Here is a 6,520-nt window from a genome sequence, read left to right as displayed (position 1 = left end):
CTGGGAGGAGGGGAAGGCAGGATACGGACAGAGGGGTGCAGCATCGTGGGGAAGCTAGAGGATCCACAGCCAAAGGGCTCGGTTTGAGGTGGATGCAGGGGCGTGGGGGGGCGGGGCCAAGGCTCAGAGGCTGACCTGGGCAGGAGGGGCCCCCCAAGCGGGGATGGTGGCCTGGGACAGCAGCAGTGGTAGTGGCAGAGGACAGCCTGGCTGCCTCTGGCCCGGCTTCCCAACCTGCCCGGGGTTGTGCCTCTTGCTGGCAGGGGAGGCATCAGCCACAATGAAGTTCTTCAGCCGCCGCAGGCTGGGCACAGGCCTGTCAGCAGTTGCTTGAGATTTACTAGCAGCTCTGAAAGGGTTGCAGTCAGGAGCCTGGGGCTGGCCGACTGGGGCCTCCCAGCTGTTTACCCAACACTGAGAAATCGGAGGGCAGCAGCAGCGCAGTCAGTCTGGAGGGTGTCCAGACGTGGGGTGCAGCCTCTCGGAGAAAGTAACCTGCCTGGCACTGGGGCCTGGCCGAGGGGCGCCAGGACTCGGGGACGATGGCTTTGGCCTCCTCCCCGATGTTACAGACAGGGCCACAGGGGTTAGAGTGGGGAAGGGATCATCCCAACGTCCCACAACGGGTCTGTTCTCCAGTCAAGACCAGAAGCCAGGCCAGCAGAGGCAGCAGAGCAAAGTGGCAGAGAATTATCACATACCAAAATGACTTTGTTTATGTGGTCCTTGTTTACTTCATATCTCCCCTACTAGAATGTCCACCCCATGAGAGCAGGGACATTGTCTTGTCCACAGCAGTGTCCTAAGCGTCTAACACAAGCCTCTTGTGGAATAGATGAATGAGGTCGGAATTCCTGCGTAGTGGTTCTTTCCTTCACATTCCAAGAGGGTCAGAGAAAGGGGGTTCAAGGCTGTTACAGAGACTTCACAATACCTTCAGGGCGCCAGGCTCTTTCCATGTCTGTCCTCCAGGATTCTTGGGGTATGGCTTTGTCCTCATGCTTCCAAAATGGCTGCATGGTGCCTGCATTCCTGGCAGGAACAAGGGAATTAGGAGAAAGGGTAGATGGCGTGTACTTATAGAGTCTGTCCCTTTTAAATCAGGATTACCATGGCTTTCCCAGAAGTCCCTTAACCGTGCATTGGCCCAAACCATAAATATTAGTGCTCAGCCTTTTTTTTTTTTAATTTCAAAAACTACTTAACTGAGGTATTATTGACATAAACAAAAGCTGTACATATTGAATGTATACACTTGATGAGTTTGGAGACAAATATACACTTAAGAAACCATAACCAAAATCTCTGCCATAAACATACCTATCACCTCCAAAAGTTTCCTTCTACCTTCTTTATTTATTACTATTATTTCATGATCACAATATGTAACAGAAGATCTGCCCTCTTAGCAAAATTGAAAGCATACAATACAGCAGTGTTAGTTAGAGGCTATAAGCTGTGTAATAGATCTCAAGGACCAATGCATCCTGTATAACCGAAACTTTTTACCCTTTAATTTATACCTCCCCGTTTCCCTCCCTGTAGGGCTTTGGCCCAAACCATAAATATTAGTGCTCAAAAATATTAGTGCTTAAAAAAAAAAAAGATTTCTTCTAGGGACCTGGCTCTCAGCATGGCCTATCACTTCTCTTGTTTGGTTGTTTTTATTTGGTTAAGTGAAAAATCCCCTATTTTAGAGAAATGCCCTAAAGGGGTCATTCTTTTTTGTTTGTGTGTTTTGGGGCTGCATGTGTGGCATGAGGAAGTTCCCCAGCCAGGGATCCTCTGACCACAGCAGCAACCCAAGCCGCTGCAGCGACAACACCGGATCCACTGTGCCGCAAGGGAACTCCATGACGTCTTTCTTATTGTGGGGTCAGTGGCAGGTGTGCAACTTTTCAGGGACCTGGATCTTTGAGGTTCTTTCTGAAGGGGCATGTTACAGCTGGGAGAAGGGTGGTGCTGCTGGAGACGGATGCTTCACAGCGCTTACCTTCCCGTCCTCACAGCAGCCCTGGGCACAGCATGCCAGTCTCACTCTAAACCTTGGAGTGAGAAAGAGGCTGGGTGGAGACCAGAGCCAGGACAGAAGCTGGGTTCCCAGCTCTGAGATCTGTGTTCTTGTCCCCACAGACAGCACCGTGGTCCAAGATGCTGGACTTTGGGGAAAGCCCAGAGCTGATATTCCACCAGAGGGCACGGGCCTAGCTCTTCATGCTATTTTTAGCCAGCACACTTTCTCTTTCTTTCTTTCTTTCTTGCTTCCTCCTCTTTTCTTTCTTTTCCTTTCTTTTCTTTTCTCTCTCTCTCTTCTTTCTTTCTTCTTTCTTTCTTTCTTTCTTTCTTTTTCTTTCTTTTCTTTCTCTCTCTCCTTTCTTCTTCCTCTTCCTTCCTTCCTGTCTCCTTCCTTCCTTCCTTCCTTCCTTCCTTCCTTACCGTTCCCTTCCTTCCTTTCTTTCGTTCTTTTCTTTCTTTCTCTAGGCATTTCTTTCTTTCTTTCTTTCTTTCTTTCTTTCTTTCTTTCTTTCTTTCTTTCTTTCTTTCTGGCAGCACCTGCAGCATATGGAATTTCCCCCAGGCTAGGGGTCGAATCTGAGCTGCAGCTGCCAGCCTACACTAGAGCCATAGCAACTTCGGATCCAAGCCACATCTGTGACCTATGCCGCAGCTCACGGCAATGCCGGATCCTTAACCCACTGAGCGAGGCCAGGAATTAAACCTGCATCCTCATGAATACTAGTCGAGTTCTTAACTAATGAACCAGAGCAGGAACTCCCAGCCATCACCTTTTCTGACTGTGGTGCCATCACCCCAGAGCCTTCTGCCCACAGGGCCCATGGCACCATTCACAGACCCGTATAAGGTGGGATTTTTGTCCCCTTGTGCAGTCGGTGAGCTCCGGATTGCCTGGCCAAGAGATGGGGTCCTTGCCTGCCTGTAGAACTGACTGCCTGGTCACTGGGGGATCTGGCAGGAAGCTTGACTTCAGCCTGGGAGAGCCACAGAAAGCACCCAGGAGCCGACCCGGGAAGAGAGCCCTGGAGCTCCCCTTGGCTGCACCACTCACATGCTTCCTGATTAGCTGTCCCTGAGCAGGGCCCGAGGTCCTGTCCTCCTGCCACCGAGCTGCGTGTCCTGTGGAAGGCTACTGTCCCCTTGGGCCTGCCAGGTCTACATAGGCACCCTTCTTGCTGCCTTCGTCTCTAGGCTGGCGCTGCTGGAGGCTCAGTGGAGCTCTGAGCTGGGAAAGGGCTTAGCAAATAGCAGAAATGATCACAGTGACACCATAAGCAAAAAAGCTCCTTGGGTCCTTACTATGCGCCAAACCCTCTGAAATTCTCTGCCTGGTTCATGGAAAGGCCACGAGACGCTGCAACACTTTGTTTAAATATGAAACCTTCAGAATAGAGTCGTGGGTTTTATTTTTGCCTCCAGGCACGTGGGTGAAGAGGGGAGATCCAGCGATGTTCTTCTAGCTGAACAAAGAAAACTCACAAGCAGGTCTGCCTTTGAGGAAACAGAGGCATCCATTGAAATATTAATATACTGCAGTAGGAAATTATTAAGCAAGACAACCAGCCAGAATTATAGACTTTTTTTTTTTTTTCTGGATTAAAGATGACCTGCTAGGCTATGGGGATCATTCCTGAAATTAAGGCGTCTTGGACAACTCTTTTGAAGGAAGTAGAATTTAGGCGGACAACTTCACCTCCAGATTCATCTCTGTGGACGTCGGCAACATTTCCTCCATCTTATTTTGAGGACTTTGGAAGGTCTGAAGTTTTCAAGGGTTTGACCAGTTACCAAAGAGAGTTCAAGAGTCGCCTGAAGGAGCTAAAGACTTGTTATTTGTAGTGAAAAAGAACAGACTAGGAGCCAGGAGCATATGCCACTTGCATATGCATATTCTTATTCAATTCACCTCCCCCATGAGATGGGTATTATCATTATTCTCCACTATGTGCAGGAGGAAACTGAGGCTCAGAGAAGTCCATGAGCTGTCCAAGTACACACAGCAAGGAGGTCAAGGGCTGCACTTGTGAAGATAGGGACTGGGGCTTCCATGGATGGTGCTGGCACCCCAAGGTCAGAGACCCCTAAGTTCCACTGTGGACTGAGCAACTGTATGAGTTTCCTTTTGCTGCTGTTAACAAGTTGCCATAAATGCAGTGGCTTAAAACAACACACGTTTATCTCTCAGTTCTGGGGGTCAAAGGTCTGAGATGGGTTTCACTGGGCTAAAATCAAGGGATCAGAATGGTTGCATTCCTTTTGGACAGGGGAAATCTGTTCCCTTGCCTGTTCCAGCTCCTAGAAGCTGCCTGCATTCCTTGGCTTGTGGTCCCTTCCTCCATCTTCAGTGTGGCATCTGCTGTTCTCTGTCTGACTCTGATATTCCCACCTTGTCCTTCCACTCATGGGGACTCTTTTGATTACCCTGGGCCCACCTGGGTAACCCAAGATACTCTCAAGATCCCTAACTTAATCACATTTGCAAATTCCCTTGCCATGTAAGGTAACATATATTTGCAGGCTCTGGGGATTAGAATGTGGGTACCCTTGGATGGGTCTTTATTCTGCAGAAGTGGTGGTCTGGGCCAGGGGACCTAGCCTTTGGGATAGCAGGAGGTTGGAGGGGATGAGCCTAAAGTGGATTAGGCTTCTAGCCCACAGGGAGTGACTGAGGCTCCACCCAGGGATGATTGTGGGCTGGAGGCTGGCCACGTAGCAAGGAAGAGAAGAGCCATCCAAACTCTGATGCTTCTGGGAGGGAGACAGTGCCTTGGAGTTGCCACCTGCCCATGAAGCAACTGCCCCTTGTGGTCACTGGCCCCTCTTGGAGGGGACTCAGCATCAGAGTTCAGGTCCCAGCTCTACCCCCTCTCAGAAGCCTGGATGTGGTTGAGATGGGGAGCAGGGTAGGCCAGAAAGGGAGGAAACCAACAAGACGCATGTGCATGTGACCTCATTTCATCCTCACTGAGGTGAAGCTTCTGCCTCCGTTTTGTAGATGTGGAAACAACAGCTCAGAGAGATCATGCGCCTTGTCTGAGAACACACAGCACTGTGGGATTTCCCATGCGCCAGGATTCCCAAACCAGTGACTCCCCAACTGCCACCACAGCTGTTTGCCACATCCGCCTGCCTCTTGGGCTGTGGCTGCCTTGATATTTTTCTTTAAATGGACTTTCTGGTTTTTTATTTAAAGGCATCTCTTTTAAAATGAGACTTTGTATTACTCCTATAAGTGGAAAATCACAGAATTCATGGGCTAGTTATGTATATTTTTATAATGCACATTAAAATGAATTTATCCTCATAAAAATGAAAAGTATTCATCCATATACCATGTAAAGGGATCTCTCATCTCCATTAGTGTGTTTGGCCCTCTCTTTGTGAATTGGCTCTACACCTGCTCTGGTTTCACCAAATTATAATGTTATTAGTGGCTATCATGTGTTATGGCATTCCATTTTCAAATGGATTCCTGGCACAATTAAGTCCAGACTCCTCAGCCTGGCCTCAGGGTTCTGCTGGCCCCTGCTGGCCCCTGCTGTCCTCATCTCTAGCCAGCCTGGCCCTGCTGTTCTTGGGCAGAACAGAGCTTTTCTTGCTCCATTGGCTACCCAGCTAGGAAGTGCCAGGATTTGAACCCAGGCATGAGCCTTGGGGCCAAGGTGTTAACCACTACACTGTACCAACTTTATGATGCCTGGTCTTCGCGAGGCAAAAAAAAAAAAAAAAAAAAAAAGACAGGCTTGAAAATGAAGCAGGGAAGGGCTTAGCCAGGTCACCCAGGAGCCCCAGACTTGTAGAAACCTCTTGGTGTCATTGGCAAACAGAAAAAGTTTTGATCAAGTCCCCCAACCACATTTTGTAGGTCCCATAGAGAAACTCCTGCCAAGGAGAGGAGCTTAGAGAACTTTTATAACCTCTCCTGGTGTAGAGATGATGGGTAGCCACAGTGGCCAATCCTAACTGCATGAGCTCATGCGAGGGTGGGACTTCACGGCAGGTCCGGCTGTGTTCTCCACTGGACGTTTCACTTAGCAAGTGAGCTCAGTGTCTAGACAGAGCAGGCTTCTGATGGGAATTCTGCAAATGCCTCATGCTCCCTTCCTTTATTGCAGTGTGGATGGATAACTTCTCGTGGGAGAAGGGAGTATACATCCCAGGGTAGATTGCTTAGTAGTCACAGTAGATTAATTCCAGCTTCTCCTAAGAGTGAGGGGGGAAATCCCTGATTGCGCAGGAGCAGTAGGGGGCCTCGAGGCTCACAAAGGGGGGCTTGACTGCAGGTCTCCCAGGTTACTGTGAGGCATCAGTGACCCAGCAGTGGGAAGAGCCTAGCCCAGGGCCTGACGAATAGTTGATGGGTTTGCTCAGCAATTATTCTTGTCCTGGTTTGGACAGAGTTTAGGAAGACATGCTTCTCTCCGAGGCTGGGGGTAGCGTGAAAACGCCAGCCCTGAGGGGGCAGCTTCTAGCACCAGTCAAGCCTTGGCTTAAATCCCTATTC

This window comes from Phacochoerus africanus, chromosome 8 (assembly GCF_016906955.1).
Source record: "Phacochoerus africanus isolate WHEZ1 chromosome 8, ROS_Pafr_v1, whole genome shotgun sequence".
Lineage (NCBI taxonomy): Eukaryota > Metazoa > Chordata > Mammalia > Artiodactyla > Suidae > Phacochoerus > Phacochoerus africanus.
This window is presented reverse-complemented; position numbering follows the sequence as displayed.